Below are 13,768 nucleotides of genomic sequence, written 5' to 3'. Positions count from 1 at the left end.
AGGCAAGTTTTAGAAACTTTTGACAGTATCAAATTCTCTGATGGATTGAGGTAATGGGTTCCACAGACATGGTGCCTGGTCTTTGTTGGAATAAGAAGGCAGGTCTCAGATTTAATGTTATTTATGCAATAAGCTCTACTAGTTTGAAGGATGACTGTTGCCATAAATATTAGCATGAGAACCCATTATAGTTAACAGGCAAACTGTAGGATTCTGGACATAATTAAGCCTGTCATAATAAAAGTACCCAGTGGGTAAGGCAGTATTGTTATCAATATTTAAGCATCAGATAGACCATGCCTCTTAACCAAACAGTGTTACACAGATTGAAGAAACATGCCTTTGTGGCATGCCTAACATGCTTCAAATGACAACGCAGGGTGAAAACTAACATGAGAATTTCAAACTTTAGTTTTAACTTAATCAACAATGAAGTCGCTAACCATGTCAAGCTCATGTTGGGCTCACTTATGAGCATTATCACTTATGAACATTATCTTATTCTTGTCACAGTATTAAGAAAAGTCAGGGCTTAAAAAAAGTTCTGTTGCATACATACCTTAATTTCAAACAAACACCTTTAAAGAGCAGACATTACAGCTGCAGTATTTGATTTGACAGATTGATCCAGTTTCAGCCCTTTCTTTATTCTTCAGCCCTTAATGCTAAGTTGGTTCTTCCTATGTTATAAAGCTTGCTTTGATTGTTTTGCATCAGAAAATTAAACATCTACTAAAGGGTTTTAAATATCATCATGTCATGTCATTCGCCAAACCACTTTATATCATACGGTGTCGCAGGAAGCCGGAGCCTACCCGACAAGCAACTAGCGCAAGGCAGGGTACACCCTGGATTGGGCCCCAGTCCATCGCAGGGCAAGTGCAAGCCAGTCATACATGGGGACAATCTGGAGGCCACGGTAAGGCTGAGTGGGGAACTTTGGCCCGGACACGGAGATAACTCCCTACTCTTATAGAGAAATGCCCAGGGATCTTTAATGACCACTGAGACTCAGGACCTCAGTTTAACGTCTCATCCAAAAGACAGCGCCCACTACAGTATAGTGTCCCCACCACTATGCTGGGGCATTAGCACCCACACAGACCGCAGGGTGGGCGCCCCCCTGCTGGTCCCACTAACACCAAATCCAGCAGCAACCATAGGTCATAGGTCTCCCATCCAGGTACTCACCAGGCTCAACCCTCCGTAGCTTCAGTGGGTAGCCAGATGAGAGCTGCAGGGTGATATGGCTGCTGGCTTTTAAATTTTATTATCATAAAAAAATGTCTTATGTTTTTCTAAGGCATGTGTTTTCAGTAATTTGTTTCCGTGGAAAATTGGCCGTTTTGTGAGTGTGTTATTGCTTGTGTCTGTATGTGTCTGTGCCCTGGGATTGGCTGGTATCCCGTCCAGGGTGTACCCTGCCTTGCTCCCATCACTTGTTGGGATAACCCTGAATTGGATAAAGCAGTTAGAAAATTTAGAAAATGGATGGGTAGATAGTGGTACCTTGCATTCTCACAACTGCCTGTTCTGAGATAATATCTATTGTCTGTCTGACAGAAAGTGGTTAGAAAATGGATGGATGGATGGATGTCTCCATGGAAACACATCTGTCGTATTTACTTAGCCCAGATAATACAGCAGGCAAGTGAGGGGTCTGTGTGTGATTTTTTTTTACCCAGAGGCATTTACTATTTGCTTCATATTTAATTGTATATATAATTAGTCTTGCATTATTATGCCCTTCTAAAAAGATTGCAGCTCTCCTCACTGTGGTGAAGTTAAAGGACATGTAGCAATTGAGATAAACCAGTTTTTGCATTTCAGTCTTTCTAGTGCCTGAGGTGAATGAACATGGCTAATATTTAAAATTAAGTTCATAAGGGAAAAAGAACCAAAAAGCATGTGGATAAAAGCATCTGAATTAAATTTTGTGTCAGCTCAGTTATTATTTTTAATTGTCAAATGTGCCTAAATCCAAAATAATTCGGCTCTGACAATTGTTTTACACTAATGGTACCCTTAGGTGGACTTCCTTGGTTTAGGAAGGTGTCAAATAGCCTCCTTTCAAAACAGACATGGGGCTCAGTTTGTGAGGTTTCAAAATCGTGTGTCTTGTTTGTCATGGTGCATGTCAGATTCAGCTTTTGACGCTCCTCCTTATGTGATTATCCTGCTGCCGAAGGGTTCAAGGTCTGTGTATACTTCCATCCTACCGAGTGCATGTAGTGTGACTATACAAATAGTCATGTTAGTGATATATGATAAGACATACGAATCCACGGGTCAGTACAGCATAACACCTCAATATCACAGTGGATCAGATCAGTGTCAGACACAAGCAAAGCAGGGAATATGTCAGAAAAACTAACAATTTTGCAGTTAATTAATATATGAATATACAGTATGTGTCGGAAATTTAATTCCTGCCAGTAACAGACGTTATATTTCAACAGTGTCTGAGGTCCAAGGTAGTACTTCAGGTTCAAAATAATCTATCACCATTTTGATTTATTGGGTTCCCCTAATTTAAATACTGTACTTTATTGAATAAAAAAATCACACCAAAGAAATCTGCTAGAGCCTGACAGTCAAAACAGTTCTTCAAAATGACACCTTTAAAGAGCTACCCTGCCATGTTGCTAACAAGGATTCTACTTTGTTGCTATTTTCCTTTTGGTTAACTGAACCAAATTAATGAGGTAGTAAGAACACATTTATCCACCCATTCATTTTCTATTTTCTAACCACTTCATCCAGTTCAGAGTCACGAGGGGGTGTGGAGCCTATCCCAGCATGCAGCAGGCGCAAGGCAGGATACACCCTGGACAGCTTGCCAATCCATTGCAGGGCACATGTAGACATGCACACACTCACACCAGGGCCAGTTTTCCCACAAGCCAATTAACGTACCCTAACCTATGTATGTCTTAGCACTGTGGGAGGAAAATAAGGCACCTGGAGGAAAACCATGCAAACATGGGGTGATGATACAAACTCTATGCAGATAGCACCCAATGTCCAGAATTGAACCCAGAGCCCTAATGCTGTGAGGCAGCAATGCTAGCCACTGTGTCACCATGCCACCTCTGGAACACATTTATATAAAACGTATTTTCTTTTCATTTAATTCTGCGAAGCCATTGCTTATTTAAATCACAATGTATGTAAACCAAAATATCAAAAACATATTCTGCAAGGAATTTTCCTTGACATGTTTACTGTGATTTCAGCTTTTATTGTCAGTTTTAATGGATAATCAAATCCCAGTAGATAGAAGTGAAGTCCTCTGTTGCGAGTTGTGTCATGAAAATAACCCGCTTCAGATACTTCTGGAGCTCTTTGAGTGTAACACTGATGTTGACTTGTGTTAGTCAACAAAGCATACCTGAGGGGGATTCATGTAAAATTAGCGCTCACTGAAATGCTGGCTCATCCCGAGGAGTGCTCCCAGATTTTTAGAAAGTAGGTGTATAAAGAGATCATATTCTTCTGTTTTCGGAGTCTTGAGAGTATTAAGAACACCAATCCAGTTAGAAACCTAAACTGGGAATGATAATAAAATAGGGGGGAAGTATTCCTGGGTATTCCAGGGTGTGGTATTCCTAATGTAAAAGTAAAAAAAAACACCTGGGCAGCACAATGGGGGTGGCATGTTAGCACAGTGATCAGTATTGCTGCCTGCCTCCCAGAGCTGGGATCCTGGGTTGAATCCCAGACCTGGGGTGCTGTCTGTGTGGAGTTTGTATGTTTTGTCCATGTTCTTATGAGTTTCATCCAGGTGCTCCGTTTCATCCCACACTCCAAAGGCATACTGGTAGGTTAATTTGCTTCTGGGAAAAGTGGCCCTGGTGCCTGTGTCTGTGCAGTGATGGACTGGCGTCCTGTCCAGAGTGAATCCTGCTTTGCGCCTGTTGCTTGCTGGAATAGGCTCCAGTTTCCCCATGACCCTGTACTAAATAAAGCAGATAACATGCCCCTGTTGTCAGTAATAAAAATTGACCAAGCTGATCGTGTAGATTCTTTGTTTCCCAGCACAGTGAGAGAGCAGAGCAATGAGGAGATACAAACCTCCCCTCAGAGGCAAATTGCAAAGGAGAAAAAGCTGTTCAACAAAAGACACTCCATGGGACATTCCACTGATTTATTGAGAACAGTGTACTCCTACATGTACATGAATTCATATATATATGATTTCATACAGTATGTTTCTTAGACAATATTACACGTCACACCTTTCCTAGACATAACACACCTGAGCCCTTTTGCCCAGGGCAGACAGATGAAGAATATGGTGATAAAGTAAAGCCAGCTACTTTCCTTCTGTAAAACAAATAAACAAATGCCCCTTGGGAATAATAAAGTCCCTCTCTACCCTCTGTGAAAGTTTAAAACCTGTCTGAACAAATTCAAAGAAATGTACTGTTCACAATGTTTATTGAAACTTTGGGTCTAGAGATCTTATTGCCTTAACTGGAAAACTTAAACAGTTTGTCTGGAATAATTGCTTGGTCAACGACACTGAAAGTTAATAGTCCACTTTGCTCCATTATCCCTGATCAATGTTGTTGTTAGAAGACCTTAATTCCTCTTGTATGTAAGTGTTATACCTTCATGCAAGTGAAGAAAGAACAAGAAAGCTGACTTAAAGAATTTAAAAAAATGTACACAGCATTATCCCTTACCAAAACTGACAAAACATATGTTCATGTTTCATAATACACTTTTATGTGTTCTAAAACTATAGATGGCACTGGCGCAATATCTGAGGTTAATGAGGTGAGATAATTTCAAGAATCATTTAAACCTAAAATGTCTGGCAAGATTATATATTAGATAGAACTGTATCTTTTCCTTGCATGAGCATCTTCAACCTTCCCTATATCAACTCTATCTTGGTCATCAAGATTCTGCAAATTCTAGTACAAATGTTGTACTATTTAAACTGTACTAGATCATATAGTTCGGAATGGGCCTTGTTCTTGTCTAAGCCAATATTGCTCTTTTATGATAATAGATTATGAATAGTAATAACAGTAATAATAATGACCATCTTATAGAAGAGATGTGTATTTTTTAAAGTAATTAAATTAAGCTTTTAACAGCACAGTACAATCTGAATTGTACCCTCTAATATTATTTAAGAAAGTACTATTGTAAGTGGTATGTATTTTCTTCATGGTGAAATTTTATTTTATAAGTGAAAGGATGACCTTTTTCTCCTTTAATGGCTGAGTGAAAGTAATATATAATACCCTTGCTGTGAAAATAATTTACTGCTACGAATACTGATCTGACAGTGAAGAATAGGCATCATTGAGCACTGTGAAAAACCAACATGTGTCAGAAACACTGGTCTAACTGTGAATGATCATAATTTCATAAATTACATAGGTATTTACATTTCTCTGTAAATGAAAAGTGTTTTGATTTCTATTATTTAAAGCCCCAGCACTGAAGAAACAAACAGATTTTGATTTCCAAAATTTAGTTTAAGGCTAAGTTTATAATCTTATATCATATATAATTTCTTCCATTAATTAAATAAGTTTGTAATCTTATTTAAAATGATTTTTAACAAATATAGATGTCTGTTAATGTTCATAGAGAATCAATCAATATGTACAAGACATTTGAGAAATAAGAATATAGAAAACTCAGTTACATAAAACACCATAATAGTAGTTTTTCTCTTTATGCATTGTATGACTGACTATTTTTATGTCATGGTTTTGCTAAATTAACAGAAAGATATTTATAGTACCATAATGAAAACACATGGAACAAGTCAAAAATTATAGAAGAAAAGTTTTGTTTTCTTATATTTCAGGGTAGCAATACCTAATGTACCACAAACACTCTCCAAATTCTAAAACAGAAGGCTTCACAATAGACACACATGAATATAGGACATTAGTTGTAACCTGTATGGCAATTATATATTATATATATATATTTAGCATTATACCATAATGCATAGGTTTTCAGCACAGCATACAGTACTGATTTCTGTGTTAACTTTGGGTATCATGTCCCAAACATCTCAATATACATGCAAGATCTTTATGCATTATGTGCTCTAAATTCTAAATCATTATTTGGTTGAAGCAGGTTATAAGATGTGTTTATGATTCATTTACATATCTGACATTATTTGCCATTCAGATTTGTTTTATTTAGTTATTCAAATCTTGTTCAAACTTGGGTTTTTAGATGCTGCCGTATCAGTTAGTGCAGCCAAGCTGATACAGGTAGTGTGTTAGCCGGAGTGGATCCTGATGCTGCTGTAGGCAATAGTCGCCCTCACAGATGTGCACAGGCACTCTGCTGTGCTTCTGAACACTGCAAGCAATATTGCGTCCACTTCACCAAAAGGTCTGAGCTTTCTGGTAAAGCTTTGGCTCCTACATGCCTTAGGCTCTAAGTGCTATGCCATGCGATACATACCAAAGGTGAAACCAAATTACATAGCGAAATCAATCAATCAATCACAGAGCAACATCTAAAATACTTGTCCCTTTTGACATATACGGTATCAAAAGGGACCTGTTATTCTTGCTATGTGTCTGGCTCATCGCACATCGCCATTTTTATCTTGTCACATAATCTTGGTTTTGCACTGGCCCATCTATTTATTTTTCTTTGTATATTTTTTTTTGTGGAGACTCCGGGACGCTGTTTCATTATGAGACTCTCTATTCTTATTATCCCTTGTTGATCTTGTCATTACAAACATACAGTAGATTGCGCTTCTTTGGATTGCCTGTAGTTTTCATCTAATTTATGGTTCTGTGGCATTGGTTCATGTATTAATACAGTAAGTATGCAAGAGTCAGATAGCTTCCTTTTAAGCCACAAAGGAAATGTCTACCAGTTCATGCACCAATTGTCAGACCTCTGCATATTCTTTGCAGGGGACTCAGAAACCCTTAGCTGAACCCAGATATAAACCCAGAAAAGGCCAGTTTCCATAGGATACAGTACCAGTCCATTGCAGGTCACAGACACACTGACAGGGAAAATGTAGAGATACAGTGCCAATTAACCTGCCACCATGTTTTTGGATGGAACTAAGAAGGAACTGAATATCCCAGCACAAATATGCAAACAGAGGTAAAGTGTAGTTAAGATAGTTCCTTCTTGAAGTGGGACATGTAAATATTTCACATATCCAGCACTGCAATATTACTACTTAACCACATTGTGGAGGGTATCGCTGGGATCTGTTAACTAAGCCTTCAGCAAAAGTTAATCTAAGATAAAATAAAGCTGACTTGCTTTAGCAGCTCCATCAACTTACGCTACATAACAACAGACAGGATCAACACCCATAAACATACCATAAACAGGATAAAGCAGATCAGTGTCTGCTGCATATTGAAGGACAGGACTTAGGACTTAGGACTTAGGACAGAACAAAGCAAATCAACTTAATAATAATTGCTTACACTTATATAGCGCTTTTCTGGACACTCCACTCAAAGCGCTTTACAGGTAATGGGGACTCTCCCCCACCACCACCAATGTGCAGCATCCACCTGGATGATGCAACGGCAGCCATAGTGCACCAGAACGCTCCCCACACATCAGCTATCAGTGGGGAGGAGAGCAGAGCGATGAAGCCAATTCATAGATGGGGATTATTAGGAGGCCATGATTGGTAAGATCCAATGGGAAATTTGGCCAGGACACCAGGGTTACACCCCTACTCTTTTCGAGAAACACCCTGGGATTTTTAATGACCACAGAGAGTCAGGACCTCGGTTTTACATCTCATCCAAAGGACGGCACTTATTTACAGTATAGTGTCCCTGTCACTACACTGGGGAATTAGGACCCACGTGGACTGCAGGGTGAGTGCCCCCTGCTGGCCCCACTAACACCTCTTCCAGCAGCAACCTTAGTTTTTCCCAGAGGTCTCTCATCCAGGTACTGACCAGGCTCACACCTGCTTAGCTTCAGTGGGTTGCCACTTGTGAGTTGCAGGGTGACATGGCTGCTGCTTATGCCACATATCAAAGGATAGGACAAATATCCATAACAAACCACCAAACTGTGCAACAAAACTTTCTGAGCCCATACTGTATATAAAGGTTGGAAAACCCTTTCAGGGTGTCTGTTCTGAGAGGGCCGTTACCATATCTCAAGAACTCAGTCAAGCTCGTCCTGTTTCCTACTTCACTGTTTATCATATGTGTGCTGTTAGTTACCTTTTCTCATTATTGTTAGTGTGCTAAGCTTCAGTGAGCTCAAGGTTAGGTGTTTGGTCTGCACAGCCTGATCCTTTCAGTCCCTCCTGTTAACCATCTGGTGATAGCTCAGACAGGTTACCTACAATTCTCCACTTACATATTAGGAGAGCCCATTGACTCCTCTGATCCGACGTTTGGGTAATTTGCACTCCTCTTACAGCCTTAGCTGTTCCCTATTGGAAGGGCTTGAGCCTGGGAGTTTTTTTATATCCGATTAGTGGTCTGTACGGGCATGAAATTGAAGCCCGAACCCGTGACCTTGAGACCTGACACGACCACCCCGAATGGTACTGCCAAATTTGAAACCTGAACCAGAAATCGGTCACTCTCTTTTCCTCTCAGAGCGAGTAGACACACATGCACACACAGAGATGAATTCTCGCAGATGCGGTTTTACAATGCTTTGCTGGCTGCTATGCGCTTGAGTTGCTAGAAAATGCTGTGCGCTGAGAAAGCCTGGTATTTAGGTCAGAATGTTTCCATAACGAAGCCGTCCCCGACTCATTTGGCATTTTGAGAAGTTCTCCCTTTGTGAGTTTTTATTGTTTTATTTCATCCATTGTGAACAGTTAGCTAGGTAGGCTCCATTACACACATACGAGAGAGAGAACGAGCGAGCGAGCACGCAAAATAAGTTACGAATTTCTTCAAATTAAAATAAACATTTTAAAACATAAAATAATAATAATGTATGTTCACTTATTAGAAAACAAACCCGAACCTGGCCCGAGCCCGAAGTTGTACATGAAAAACCGACCCAAACCCGGCCAGAAACTCGATACTTTGTCGGGCCCATTCAGGCTAGGGTCGGGTAGCAGACCTCTAGATCCAACACTATTTCCTGAACCCCATTCTAGCACTGGTGGTGTAGGTGAGGGGCTGCTGATAAAATCCTAGTTCCTTTTTCCTAACTACAATTACCAAATGTTTAAATTATAATAAAATAAAATGACCACACTTTTGTAAAGCTAATAACAGAAACTAGCAGAGTCTCCTGCTGTCTTAATGTCTCACTTACTGTACCAAGAGCACTAAACATTAGAGTCCACCAACTTCACCACTGTTCCTTGAAAGTAAAAGTGGCTTTTACTTTCCTCTTCTTGAATGACCGTCTGGCATAATTGCTGGCATCGGCAGGTCAAGCCACTTCTGGCTTTCTGGTTCTCCATCTTCAGTCAGGTCCGCACTCTTCCACGGCTGAAGTGAAAATATCCCCCTACCGCTAAGGAGCCTGGCACTCATGAGTAGAATATGGATTCTAGTGGCACCAGATAACGCAATCCTCATGCATTTACAATCTTGTCTGTGAAAACACTACTGGGTTGGCGACAACCGTATGTGAGCACTCTCTTGACTTGTGTTGATAATCCTTCACTCCTGCTCCTGCCTTATTAACTGCCAGTTTTCCTTTCTCCCTCACACCTGAAGAAGGCTCCACAGCGGAAACGTTGTGTATCTTTTCTTTTCAGCATGGAATAAACATTTACCTATTCCTTTGCAGCTTACGCATGCTGACGCAGTTCCCTACTTGAACTATATTAATGTTGTGTTTATCTAATGATGCATTAAGATAGGTTGAAATGTACTTTTCAATAAAAATAGTGTAATAAAGCAAGTTTCTGTGTTACTCTGCATTCTGATTTCTTGGATGGTTTGTGTTCACACTGCTGAACATATTGTATGTGTGGGCTGATCCTAGGCTAATTGATTTGCTTGAAAAAGAGCACACCCAAGAGTGTCTATCTGAAAGCTGACTGTTCTCACTAACAAAGTTTTATTTTCAGGTACGCAATTATACTCTTCTATTTATGTAAACGTCTTTATGTGAATATCAAGACATCTTAATGTTTACATTAATTATCAATGAGTGGAGCCACACTGGGTTTTCTGAGCACCCCCAAGGGAGTTCCGCCTCTGATTTGAAAAAAGTACAAAATTACAAAAGTAATGTTTGCTTTAAATAAAATCTTCCTGCTGGTTTGAGAATACTTTGCCTGCTGCTTTACTGCCATGCTGCTAGCAGGAGGCTGTGATAATAATTTGGATGATATGCGCAACAATGCAAAAATGCTAAACTTTAGACATTATTCTTTCCTTCTAGCATGATGTATGACCCCATTGAATAATAAATGAAATTGTAGCATGTACTGTTTCATTGCATTGGCGTTTTGAAGATAGAAATCATTTGCATTGTATTTTAAAGACCTTGTTCATAGCCTCCAGGAGTTACAATGTAAGTATATTTAATACCCATTTTTTGAGTTCTTCCATTATTTATTTTGCTAGGCGGGCATAGCACATGGTTTTGGCACAACTAATATCATAAAGGTTGATTGGATATATTTAAGTATATGTAATTTTGTAGGGAGGACACCATTTATTTACCTGCTTTAGCTAATTGTTCCATGTATTTCATCCAGTTGTCTCTTGAAAAAAGCCGGGAAATAATGATGGCATATTTCACTTCTCTTCACTTTCACTTGATTAGCCATATATAATTTCTTCCATTAGGAATTTGTCTTTTCGCATACCCCAGCTTGCTCTCCTATTTATTGAAGGGATCAATCTGGATAAATAAATAATTCTTTAGTAATTATGTTGAGTTCTTTCCTTATTAAAGGAATTATTAGTATTAAAATGCATTAATTAATTTAAAATGTTTCTTTTTCAATGCCATACAAGTCCCCTTTGTGAAATGGCGTTTTCTCCACAGAGCTGTAGAATTCTCCTTAACCGGTTTCCTCCTTGCAGGGTGTTCAGTTTTGAGGGACAGTTTGTTGTTGGCAATGTCTGGGTGCCTTCCACTTCCTAATGATCAACTTTGTCATACTTAAAGAGATATTAAGGCTCTGTGACATGTTTTATACCCTCACCCTTATCTGTGCCTTTATACAGGTTTTGAGTTTCTTGATCTTCATCGTGGAAATTCACTACCTGATAGAAGGACCTCCCTGAGATAGGTGTATTTATTCTGTATTTATGTGCTAAAGCAAATAAGACACAGGATTTCTAATGAAATATATTTTTATATGAAGCATACAGATGAATAACTGATGAAGAAAATAAAATAATAAAATATATAAGGGGAAATCAAAGAGCTCCAAGGACAATCTAAACAGAATAATGCCTCATATTTTAATTCAAGGAAAGTAAAAAGGAGGATGGTTTAGACATATGCTGATAGCCACTGAAGGCCAAGGGAAGTGCTTATACAGCAGAGAAATATAACATTGAATAATAAATGGTGAATAAATAGACAGTGATGGAGCACAGAGCACTGCTTTCCTGGGATTCTGTAGGACAACACATGTGATGTAACTCCCTTGTCTGTTTCATAATGTGCCCCATATCCATTTCCTCATTTAGCTTCTACACGCATAGAAATACAACCATACTGTATGTATTGTCAAAACAAGACGTCCTGCAATTTTCTGTAGTATTCAGTAAATATGAACCTGTGATGTTTTATTAAATATATCATAAAAATTAAAAGCTATGAATATTTCTAATGAAACTAGTTATACACTTTTAAAACTAAAAATGCCATTTAAGAAATCCTTTTATTTCTTAATTGAAATAGTGCTGAGGGTAAGAGGTTGAGTTATTTTACATTTAAATCAATTTCTGCAGAAACACAACCCTACAATTATTAAAATGAATACAGTCCTTGTAATATTCTTTTTGTGTCAGACACTGACTACAGAAATAGCAGCAAAAAAGAAGTTTATCTCAAATGCCTTACAGAAACATTCCTGACATTTATTAAGAACCTCTTACACATGTTCATATAGCTAAATCATTAATATCTACTGGAGACTCCAGTGGAGAGTATGAAATCACAGATGTATTTTGTGCCAGGTTTATATCTTGTCTTGTAAGTGAAATGGTATAGTGTTAATCCATGTGTTATGGGGTATGAAGGATACACTTCAAGTTGTTTATAAGTTTTCTAATGTGTGATAAAGTATAAAAGGTTGGGGATCAAGTATAAAAAGTACAATTTAATCTGTGATTACAAATAAAACAAATAATAAAAAATAGTCAATAGCTTTCTTTCTTGTACCAAATGTTGTTTTCAAAATGGAGTTATCCAAGTACCAAATGCAATGTTATATTGCAAATACTGTAATTCTGTAGGGTAATTGTAGGAATGTTTCAACTCAAGGGTTATGCTTCTTTGTGTTTTGATGGATTAAACATTTTCATCTTTGACTTTGTAACAAAAAGCCTTACATATATCTCAAAATAAAATCTAGATGTAGGTAGCTGACTACATCACCTAGCAACTTTAAGGGTCCTTTTACGTCTGTAACTGGTTCTTTATATCTACCATAAATACCAGGGCACTCACAGGCCATCACCTGGCATTAGTGTTGCATAAATTCCCCTCTCTAGTGAATACAGCACTCCCCATTGTCTAAGAGAAAACACATAACCCACAACAGACCAAATATCTCCAAGGGATACATTCTTTTACCAGAGGTTCCTTTAGGTAAAAAAGGAAACGTCACATTAAAGTCCTTTTTAGCTATACAGAACAAGTATATTTAATTCATAAAAGTAGAAAACAAAACAGTCTACACTAGTCCCTGATGGGAAAAAGAAGCAAGAGCAAAAAAAGATGCCACACAGTCCGATCTCCCCAGTCTCTGCAATGCTGCAATGGCCGGGCTATACTGGAAATCCTCCTGCAGGTCCTAATCTGTTTCAACTCTGTTGTCTCAGTACCAGATCTCCAGGCCAGGTCCTTTGCTCCTTGTCCCAAGAAAATTGAAGTTCCAGCACAGTGCCTCAGTTCTGTCATTAAGACCTCCTTTAGTATGTAGTTCCTTCAATTACAAATGTTCTTCTGTCCTGAGGTCTCTCGGAAAGAGGCTTCCCTTGCTCTGGCTGTCTTGCATAGATGGGTCTGCATGAGAAAGAGAGTTCTGTATCTGTCCGGGTCCAGGTTTTTATTTTTTTGGCCAGCCAATCTCACTCTGTGGGGGTCTGCCATTCTCACTGTCAGGGGCAGGTACATCCAGGTAATTAAAGGAAGAAACTCAGCAATATCGGATGTTTGAGAACTGTCAGACTTCCAGGTGTCCTGGAGCCCTCTCAATCATTTGTTTCCTTTCTTGCCCACTCTTCCCACTTACCTCTGTCAATACTTAAAATGTAATTGAGTTATGTCTGAGGAAACAGTATGCTATTCAGTCCTTAATGTTACCTGCCCCCCGTCTACTGCTGAAGACGTTGATTAAGGAGAGGAAAAACACAAACTCCTACACTCACAAAATCACTAGCCGCTATTACTAAATGCAAACTCAGTCACACCCCCTAAGCCTTTGCCCCTTTTTAACTGTCGTCATCCTGTGACATATACAACGTCTTAACCAACAGACTGCTAGGGTAGTTACAGCATCCTCAAGACGTGATTGCATACGTCATTCTGTCATGTCCCAGCCAACGTTAAGACAGTTTAGTTTTTTTTTCCTCTATATGTAATCTATGTGTAATGTTGAAGAGACGAT

This window comes from Atractosteus spatula, chromosome 4, assembly GCF_055471065.1.
Source record: "Atractosteus spatula isolate fAtrSpa1 chromosome 4, fAtrSpa1.hap1, whole genome shotgun sequence".
Lineage (NCBI taxonomy): Eukaryota > Metazoa > Chordata > Actinopteri > Semionotiformes > Lepisosteidae > Atractosteus > Atractosteus spatula.
Note: the sequence above shows the minus strand (reverse complement) of the source record.